This window comes from Cheilinus undulatus, linkage group 14 (genome assembly GCF_018320785.1).
Source record: "Cheilinus undulatus linkage group 14, ASM1832078v1, whole genome shotgun sequence".
Lineage (NCBI taxonomy): Eukaryota > Metazoa > Chordata > Actinopteri > Labriformes > Labridae > Cheilinus > Cheilinus undulatus.
In genome coordinates, this window is record NC_054878.1 from 24,225,098 (window position 1) to 24,236,111 (window position 11,014).

The window sequence follows — 11,014 nt, forward strand, 5'->3', positions numbered from 1 at the left end:
CCGTGTGTGGGCCTTTTCTTGACCCGTTCACCTCCTGTTATCACTGCACTCCTTCAGGAAAGCAGAGGGTGAACACCAATGAGTTGATAAGTGTCTCTCTGTTGTTTCTAGAAGATAACAGTGGACGAGGTTGTCATTACATAAACAAACCTTCAAGCATTATTTTGGACTCTGAAAGCACTTAAAGCGCTCTTAGTTCAAACAAGTCAGTCTCCGTTTATCTAAGGTAGGCTTAAAAACAAGTTTTAGTGTGTTTCGTGCTATTTTGACTAGCCTAGATAAATCGTTCTAATAATATTGAATTGGGCTACATATTCACACACTTAAAAAAATATTGAGTTAGCAATAATTATTCTTCAGCGACAGCTTCCTTTCGACTTTTTGACAGCAAAAGTTGATTTTGGTCAACGAGGTAACATTTTAGCCAGTTAAACATGACGCACCTCGCCGAGCACCGATTGGTTTAACCGTTAAGGACTCATCCAATCAGGAGTGAGTATCGAAGCGGGTTGCTTGGGTCAGAGATCATTTTAGACATTTTTTAAAGGTTGTATAAAGTCAGCTAGCTGAGCTGTAATCCCGCCCAGAACCGTTGTTTTAATTCTCTCGGGTTATGACCGCTGTGTTTACATTATGGAGACAGTTATTTATGCGCTCTGACACACCGCCTCTCTCTTTCTCTCCGTCTCTCTCTCTCTGTTATCGTGGTTTATTGGGTTGAAAGGAAAGAGGGATGCTGCTACAGAAGTGTTCACATAGTAAATCACCCTTTCCCTGTACAGGGAAATCTCTTCTATCTCTGCATCTGTAATATTTTCTACCTTCTCAGCAGAAAGTGACCATGCCTTTACCAGTTAGTAAGCAATGCATGACTGCATTTTCATCTTTCCTTTCCTGCTCAACGGTGTCATGACCTCATAAATCACAAAATACACTAAAAACTATTTTATAAAGGTAAGATATTGCATATTTATATAGGAGCTTTTTTTCTTTTACATGTTCTTATCTAACTTTGACATCCAATCTACTGAGGCCCTGCACCAACATATTGATATTACTGCTAGCTATTGGTTACATATTTTATGATTTATTTTGGGACTTTTTTCCCATTTTTTACCATAGATAGGATAGAGACAGAAACTGGGGGGGTAGAGTGAGTAATGACTTGCAATGACTCAGGCCAAATTTGGACACAGACCAGCTTCTTTGAGGACATCAGCTTTAGGCTGCCTGAGTCAATAAAAGAACAGCTTAACAACCGAGATAACTAGTTTGACCATACAGTGACCTAAGAGTAGTCTAATTTACAGTAGTTAGAATTGGAATCAATCACTCCAGTCGACAGTGTTTGATTAGACCTTGAAGTTTAGTGCATGCATGCACAAAGAAATTAGAAAGCACTAAATACATTTTTTTAAAGGTCTTTTGGTAAGAAAAAGTACTTAGTCTATAGGGATGGGCAATTGGTGGCCTGTGGGTGACATGCAACGCCCCTTCCTTATTCACTGTGGCTCACAAGTCAATGTTTGACAATGACACAATTTAAACACGTAGAAAGCAAGACAAATCTTCCATAAAGGATTTCAGAATCAGGTTTTACTGCCAAATACATATTCACATACAAGGTATTTGACTTGGTGTTTGGTGGAAAAACAAATAACGTGGAGGAAGAATAGAAATTAAAAAAGGCTAATCAAAATATCAGGGGACCAGACTACTGTTATAGAAAAAATATAATAGAAAAATAAAATTATAAAATACAATATAACATCACAAAAGGAGAAACTGTACAGATGTGCAGGTGTGTGGTTGGATAGCGTAGTTTACACCACCATTTTTCCTACAGGAGATTGGGAGTTCAGGTCCCAGAGCACAGTGAGCATCCAGTGTGGGTCTATGGGCAAGGTCCTTTAACGCCTGAGAAATTTGTCTTGGGCTCTTTAGCCATTCTGCAGCCGTAAACAACAGTCAAAAACATACACATTTACACATGAAAAACACTTACATTGGTGATTAGGTTATAGTGCAATAACCTTCAGGTTGAGTTAGCAGTACAAAATCTTTTGCAAATGCATGACATTTCAGTCATAATCCTTGATTACTGGTGATGTTTTGCTAAGAGGAGACAGAACTGGCTGAGATTATTTCTGCAGTCTTTATCACTGAAACATTATTCAATTAATTGGAGGAAAATAAATGAAAAGTAAGTAAAATATACTTTAATAACCTGTGAATCCAATGTGCAATGCATTGAAAACAGCTGTAAATTGTCTGGAATACTGTGTTAGCTCATAAATATTAAACATTACTAAGCAAATATCAGTAGCCTACTCTTTTATTCACTTACTTTTCCTAACATTGTGGACTACTGGTCAATTAGAGTTGCCCATCCCTGATTTGTGCCTAATCTTTAAGGATTTTACCAGTGAAAAATTAAATTGATTAACTTTAATGCATCTCTATTTCTGTGGGTACTGAGGAGCTCAGCTTTGCTTACATATGCCTACAAGTATTACTCCAGAAAAAAACTGGGGACCACTGCTATTAGGTAATGTAGGGGTACATTAAACATTAGAAATATTGATCTTTGTGCAATATTAATAATACATAAGCTGTTCTGCTAAATGAGTACTTCTTGATACAGTTTCCTAATTGAAAAAAAATGTTTGCACTTATATCATGGATTATTGATCACTGGATCGTGATGGGCTACTCTGGGCCTGCTTTTGAACTCACTCCTCTCTCTAGTCCTTACACAAGATGTTTTTATATACTTATAGACTGCAGGTATAAAGGTGCCCTCCACTGCTTTAAAGTTAGTTTTAGGGATAGTCTTTTAACCTGAGAGATCATGCTGGTTCATATCTAGTGAGAATCAGTTTTGTAGACAATATCAAAGACTCAAATTTATGACTACAGCAATGAGCACAGAAAGGTTAGATTGGATGTTTGTCATATATTCACCAACCATATTATCATACTGCTTGATGTTATGGTAATAAGCAAGTATATATTTAGCTGTGATTTAGGATTTCATAGCAGCAGATTAGTTGTCCTGCAAACGTTTACATTTTTACTGAGACTAATGTGCTTGTTGCACTGTATTAGTCATTAGCAGCACCTTTCAGAGCCTATAGCAGGATGGATAAGGCTGACTGTAATCCCAATTACTCATTCTAACCAGTGCAAAAGGACAGTACTGCCTCTCCTTCAACAGGAACAATAAGATAGAGTGGTTTGGTAATAAAAGAGTCTCCCCGACATCTCTTCAAGGACCCTCACCTAATACATCAGCAGCGGTGTGGCAGGGGCCTCGCCGCCACCTCAAAGGGACCACCGCGGAGAAAATAAACTTGGCCGTCTCTCTCCAAGGGCCAGCTGCAGAGAGTGAGCAAGGAGGAGGAGGAGGAGGGAGATAGAGGAGGGAGGGGTCTGCATGAGAGTAGGGCCGGGATTCCCATACTAGCTAATTGTTTTGCTGGACCGCTGCCCAAACTGTGATGTGAAAAAGTACAGAAGGGAGGAAAGAAATCACATCATGTTCCAGCTGATTCCATCATGTTTCTGTCTGCACACATCAGACTGAATGTTTGTACGGGGGTTCTGATAATGCAGGATAACGTAGAACAGTTTATACTTTAGATTCCTCTGCTTGTATGTTATCATTAAGTCTATAAAATAATCAAGAGCTTACTATTTTGTAAAAGTCAGTTCAATAATAAAGATGTAACTCCAGCTAAATGGCCAAACAAATCAGCCCATAAATTACATAACTTCTGACATCTCATTACAAGCCCAAAACTCCCCACATGGCCTCTCCAAAGCACATCTATGTGCCCTTCCCAACGCTGCCACCTTTTGGAAAAAATTAAAAGTACATCAGACATCAGACAAACATTTCCAAGCATCTCTGACATACCTGAAGTATTTTAAAAGTTTATTCTTAAATTGAATTCCAGCTTAATGCCACAGCCTAACCTTGAAAAGCAGATGGATTCGCCAGTTTTCGTGTTTCTCACTGGCGAATCCATCTTGCAAAGCTCCCATCTGAAGCTCCAATTGTGCACATGCTTTAAGGGCGCGGCAGAGTCGTGACGAGTGCAAGCAGCGACAAGAGGCCAGTGCAATTATGGCGGAAGAGATCAGCGTGGATGCTGCTAAAAGTGTAAGTTTAACCAGAACTTGACGACATTTCAGAACAAAGAACAGCATTGAATTGTTTTCTTCTCAAAAACAACAAAAATCGTGTACTGACATGACTACAGTCGCCATGGTTCGCCTTATGCAGCCCTCTATGGAGTTCATTCCTCGTTAGCGGCACACCTTGGTATGGGGCTATGACGTCACGTGGTTTGTTGCTCTGATTGGCCCGTAAAGATGTGATAAACAGAACATTCGTCCAATCATCCTCCGAGTCTTTTTGTCAAAGGCTCTGCCCTTTCCCCAAACGCTGTCTATCAAAGGTTTACCAGATGGATGTGTGAAACACATCCATCTGGCATGTCAGGCCAACAGCCTACAGCATGTTTTTTAGCAATAGTCTATTTTTAAACATGTATTGTGTAAATTGGGCTGTATTCAGTAAGAAATGCCTTTTTTTTTTAATATAAACAGCATTTTTCATGTCAACAAGAGACAGTAACAGTCATTTGTTTGAATAGGACCATTTTTACAGATTGACAATATTGATCTTGTGCAATATGGGTAATGTGCAATGTATTTTGTTTGTGGTTATTCATTGGTAACTGTGCTATTCTATGTAAATGTGGTTTGTGTATTTATATGTGGATTGTCGTTGCTTCTATAGCTTTGATTGAATACTGTAGAGCCCACGATAAAATACCCTGACAGTATAGTGAGGTGGTATTGTATCATATCATATCTTAATGTGTCGCATTGGACTATATAGTGTTGATGTGCATTGTATCATATCATATTGTATTATATCATATCATATTGTATTATATCGTGTCATATTGTATTGGAGCATATTGTATCATATTGTATCATACTATACCATATTGTATTGCATTTTATTGTACGCACTGCATAGCATGCGCGGTATGACAGGGCATATACTGTATCATATCCTATTATATCCTATTGTAAGGTATTAAATCTAATCGTATTTTATTGTATCATATAACATCCCATGACATGGCACCATAGTGCATCATATCCAATCATTTTGCATTGTTTAGCACAGCATGACATTATATTTCATGGTTTGGCAAGGCACTGTGTTGTGTCCTATTGTACCATATCATTTTGTATTGTATTGTATTGTATCAAATCGTAACTTATTGTATCATGTTATAACATACTGTATTGCATTGTACTGTATGGTATTGTATTGCATAGCATGACATATTTCGTTGCATGGCATGCATCATATCTTATATGGTATCATATCATGTTGAATGGCATCAAATTTGATCGTTTTGTATCGTATTACATCATATAACATCACACAGTATGGCACTGAAACATGTTGTATTATAGAAATAATCCTCATTATATTGTATCCTATGGTACTGTATACTACTGCATGACATCATATTGCATGGTATGGCAAGGCCTTGTATCGTATCTTGTTACATCATATTGCATTGTATTTTTTCATTATGTACACATATTGTGTCAAATTAAATCAAATCGTATTGCAGTGCATCATATTATATCATGATATATTATGTTTTTTTAACATATTGTATCTTATATCTTGTTGTATCGTGGCTTATTTCATTTTGCTTTGTATCTCATCTTGTATTTATCTTTTCACTTTGTATTGTATTGCATCCTATCATATCATAATGTAACATTTCATTTTGTATCAAATCATGTTGCAGTAAGCACCAATTATATAAAAAATGAGCATTTTCTTCAGGAAACTTAGAACACGGTCTAGTTTTTAGTGTACTTTATTAAGTGTATATGTAGTTTAATTTTTTTCATGACTTTTATTTTTTGTTACACCAAATGATTTCCATAAATCATTCTACTTATTGCAGACCTCTAGAAGAGTAAATAAAACTCAGCCACCTTATAGCTTCTTAAAGAGTAACTAAACCCTGGAGTTCCAGCTGAAGAATGTTTGTATGTCAGCTCAGGATTTTAAAATTCAACTGCAGTAGCTGGGTCAGCCTGTAGAGGGCAGTCACTCTACACATTTCCAGAAGAGATTTTCATAGAGCTAAAATCTAAACACTTTTAACCCCAGTGGTTAAATGTTGAACCTGAATCATTTAAAAACACAACTCAATACCAATAGACATTACTTATGATTATGGGATCTGGAGGTTTAGTTACATCTTCATAACATTTGACAAGTCTTTCAAGTACATTATCCTGCTATGGTTTGTAATAATTGTCACTTATGCAGTATTTGCACCATGCTGCCCCAATAAACATGTTTTGCTCTAAAATTGAACACTAAAAGATGCAATAGGAAGGCCTATGGTTTGGCTGTACGCTTTACCCCCATTAAAATCTGTTGTCAGGGTGTAATTTTAAGTGTGGGAAGTTTGAGCTCTTTTTATAAGTATCAGATAAAGTTCTCATTTTTCCTTCTTACTGATGTAAACTGTAATGCCTCTTTATTAAGTACAAATTTTCCTAAATACTTAACACTGTTAGGGTGCTTCAGTTTCTATTTTATTGGCTGGGTAGGAGTCTGCTACAGTGGAGGAATCTAACTGATGAGAGGATGACCTTTACTCAAGTGCACAATGAATGTATAGCTTTTCAAAATGAAAAAAAAAAAAACATTTCCAAGTTTTATTATTAAATATTATTCAAAGAGAAGCTTTTCTCCTTTTTTTAGGAGAACCTTTTAACATTATCTGTTCAACACCAGTAGGTGGCAGCAAAGGATCCTCCATGGTGTAAGTAAACAGTAATACGGACAAAAAGGAGATAGAAAGTAGAAGTTAGGGTAAAAAAAAAAAATCAGAATGTTCATGGTTGATTTTGGAGAAGTGAAGATATATTTGTGAATCAAGACTCAAAATTTGGAAAAAATCAGTTCTCTTGCCATGAAGTGAGCATTTGAAATCATTGTGGCAGATGAAGTTATGTAAAGCCATGCCCCTTCATACTCATTGTGTATTTAAAAAAAAACGTCAGATGTACAAACATGACTGAGGTTCGAGGACAGCTGGTGTTCATGTCAGCTTGTGCCAGAAGGCACAGCGGCCTGGAACAGCAGCTACCACAGCAGAAGAGATGCCAAAGATAGCTGAGGCCTGCCCAGATCACCTACCCATGATAACTGGCATGCTGGCATCCATGTGTGAGTGTGATTGTTGGCACCATTTAGTGATTATTAAAAGGAGCACAGTAGGTGTCTGACATACGACCTCTGGCCTTTACGTCATGGCTGGAGTCATGCATGCAATTAAAAGGCTTTAAATCCTGGATTATTCTTTCATAAATCACTTTATGCCAAAAAAGTTGTGACAAAATTTAAATAAAAGAGAAAAAACACACTCTAAAAACATGTAAGGAAAAGTTACAGATCTTATATTTCTGGTTCTGATATTTTTTATTAACTAAAAGATATCTGCATTAATGAAACATACAGTACCTTGTGATGTCTAAAAGTGTAAATGCTTGGAAATACACACACACTAACACAGGCACAAATGATTATCTTTCCTATCATGAAGGCTGTCCTCCTTTACACAGGACATGGATGAACACCTAGATGTTTAGCAGTGGAACTAAAACAATACACACACCTTGAACACAAAGATGTATGTAGTCTTAAGTCCTTCATATGCAACAGACTGTAAAGGAATTTGACCTAAACACAGTGGCTGTCAGCAAATGTTTTCACAGGAGATGACTGGTGATTCAGTTTCAAAAAGTAAAATTACCAATTAGCAGCCTGTTTTCATTTCCTGCCAGAGTATATCCACTTTAAATCATTAGGTGAAGAGTAAACTAACTTTAGCAAACACCAAACACTAAAATTCCCTGCTTTCAAAAACACCAAGACATCAAGGTTACCAAATTAGGCCACATATTTTTAAAACTACAAAGCCATACTTTGTTTAGCCAACTGCTAGCATTATGCTAACTTAAATCTACATCAGATGAGGAGACAGAAAATTAGTTTGAACTTCCTTTGCTAATGTTAGCCTTCATCCACCCCTGCAAGCTGAATGTATTCATTTTAAGCTAAACTCTAGAAGCCAAAACACCGTTTTTTTTTTTTGTTTGTTTTTTTATAAATGTACACTCACTGCTCACTTTATTAGGTACACCTGTTCAATTGCTTGCTAACACAGCTAATCAGCTAATCACATGGCAACAACCCAATGCATTTAGGCATGTAGACGTGGGCAAGACGACTTGCTGAAGTTCAAACCAAGCATTAGAATGGGGAAGAAAGGGGATTTAATTGACGTTGGTATGATTGTTGGTGCCAGATAGGCTTGTCTGAGTATTTCTGAAACTGCTGATCTACTGGGATTTTCAAGCACAACCATCTCTAGTTGGAGAGATGGAGAGTAACTTTTTACTTCAGTCTGTGTTAGGTGGCTGTGAGTACAAACTTATGCTTGTCTGTTATAATTCCACGGTTGATATCCACATAATACACAGACAAATCACAATGTTTAAAATGAGATTACGGTGCGAGAAAGGGAGAGAGAAAGAGAGAAGGGCGAGCAGGTGAGAGAGAAGGAAGCATCAGGCACTGTTTTAAATCATCAATCACCAATCTAAATAATTTGGGCTAATGTGAAAAATTGCTTAAAATAAAGCCCGTTCTGAAAAAGTCTAATGACGGACAAAAGTTTCAGCGTCAATGAACAAACATGTTTAGAACAACATAAGATCAATTTTCTTATTTTCAAAGTGCGACAAAAGAATTGACTTGTGTGCAAAGGCCTTAAATCTTTCATAGCCAACCTGTAGCATCATGCTAACTGTCAATCAAAAAAGACATCTGTTACACTAGTACACCACCATCAAACCATTTACAGAAGCATTTACAGGAGCTGGTCTACAGCTTGCATGGCATGTCTGCAATTAACTTGCCAGGTAAACCAGCATTAACACGTTGGTCTGCCATTAACTGACTACTTCGAACAGAATAAACCTGCTGGTCTGAAACCATGGTACCAGTAAGATAAGCTGGTCTGAGGTGACTGTGGCTCAGTAGGTAGAGTCAGTCGTCCCCTGGTCATCCTCAGCTCCTGCAGTTACATTTCAATGTGCCCTTGGGCAGGACCCCAGTTGGCTCTAACTGCTTTGACGGTGGTGTGGTTATATGTTTGAATGTATTTGATGGGATTAACTTTTACTCCATAGAAATCTCTGCCATCAATGTGTGAATATGGAGTGAAAGGGTGTGAATGGGTAGGTGTGACCTGCAGTGTAAAAGTACTTTGAGTAGTCAGATGATTAGAAAAGCGCTATAAAAGCTCAAGTTCATTTACCATTTACCATGGTCTGCCATCAAATGACCTGCTGCACCAGTAGCTGCCGATCACAGGTTAAACCAATTTGATCAAATTGGCTCACAAACTCATTCCTGCAAGGCAAGGTATCCTAAAGACCAGCTGAGATTTGAATTTGTTTTTAGCTGGATTTTTGAGTGGTGATACTACAATTAAATGTTCATAATAAGACTACTTACACTCGCTAGCCAGTTGGGATTAGCATTAGCTATTACTTCTTTTCATAAATACAGTCTTTTTTTAATATAAATGCTGTAAAAGGGACAATAAGCTATGGCTACTATTCAACTCAACTTTGTTTTTGATTATGCTAGCACAACATGATGTCTTCATTACAGTGTTGACAAAGCAGTTAGCTAAAATCTATCTTAACCAGGCTGTAGCAATAGTTACCTGCTGTTTACAGCTTTATAGACAGAGTGATGAATAGAGCAAACATGATACATATTTCCACCTTTTTACAGGCCAAAGTATGTTTTTTTTTTTTTTACCATGTTAACACATGAATTTTATAATTTTTTACAGTAAATCAAATGTTTTTTCCAGTGGCCCTCTTGGTGCAAATACAGATTTAACTGTTTACTTATGATGCTGCCTATGCATAACCTGACATGCCAGATGGATGAAAACCTTCAATACTAAGTGTTTGGGAAAGGGCAGAAGATTTGAAAAAAAGTCGGGAGTATGATTGGATGAATGTTCTGCCACATCTTTATGGGCAACAAACCACATGACATAGCTGCGACCAAGGTGCGCGTGCGCATCTACTGAGGAATAATGCAAACCATGGCGACTATAGACATGTCAGTACAAAACTTTTGTTTTTGAAAAGAAAGAAAACAACTCACTGCTGTTCTTTGTTTTTCTTTTAACGAAGAAATGTTGTCAAGTTCTGAAAAACTGGTGCTTTAGCAGCATCCAGGCTAAGCTCTTCCACCATAATTGAAGCCAATCCGTGGAGGCTTCCATATTGAAATTGCAGTCTCAACCGAACTTTGGATCAACCTAACGCCACGCCCACTAAGCGCGACTTCCTGTCAGCCTGCTAGCTAGCATTCTGGTTGACAGAAACGGAGCCTCTGCCTGCCGAGCTATCTGTCAATCAAATGAGATGCGCCAATCAGCTTTCATCTTAAATATAATCCAAACGATCATGGTACAAAAAAATTCACCCCCATATAGTGGGAGCACAATAAGACACTAGCTAATGAGACACGTTTGGTGTTTTGAACCAGGCTGTAAACCAGTTTATTTCCAGTGTCAAAACCGGCTGTTTAACATGTGTCCAGACGGGATTTCCGGTGTTCCTGCAGCCAGCCTCAAGTGGACACTCATGCTATAGCAATTTTTTGTACTTCCGCATTGGCTTCATTTTTCAGGACTGGAGGTTACTGCTTGGGACAGACCAGTTGTTGGCCTGAGCAGAGAAGAGGAGTCATTTCCCCCGAAGCCTTGAACTGCTAAGCTAATAAAATTCAGTTTTGTAATTGGGTGGTTTAGGGCTTAGGGAGTGATGATAGTCACATGCAATTTGGGATCAAAGAGCA

At 37.8% G+C, this 11,014-nt stretch overlaps 1 long non-coding RNA gene across 1 annotated transcript; it reads right to left on the reverse strand.

Moving 5' to 3' along the window:
• Positions 1 to 89: 89 nt before the first annotated feature.
• Positions 90 to 4,402, reverse strand: LOC121521976. The gene is made up of 3 exons (XR_005992908.1): positions 4,256 to 4,402; positions 3,283 to 3,378; positions 90 to 1,949 (listed from the first exon to the last, which is right to left on the reverse strand). It is a non-coding gene; the product is annotated as an uncharacterized LOC121521976 (long non-coding RNA).
• Positions 4,403 to 11,014: the final 6,612 nt, after the last annotated feature.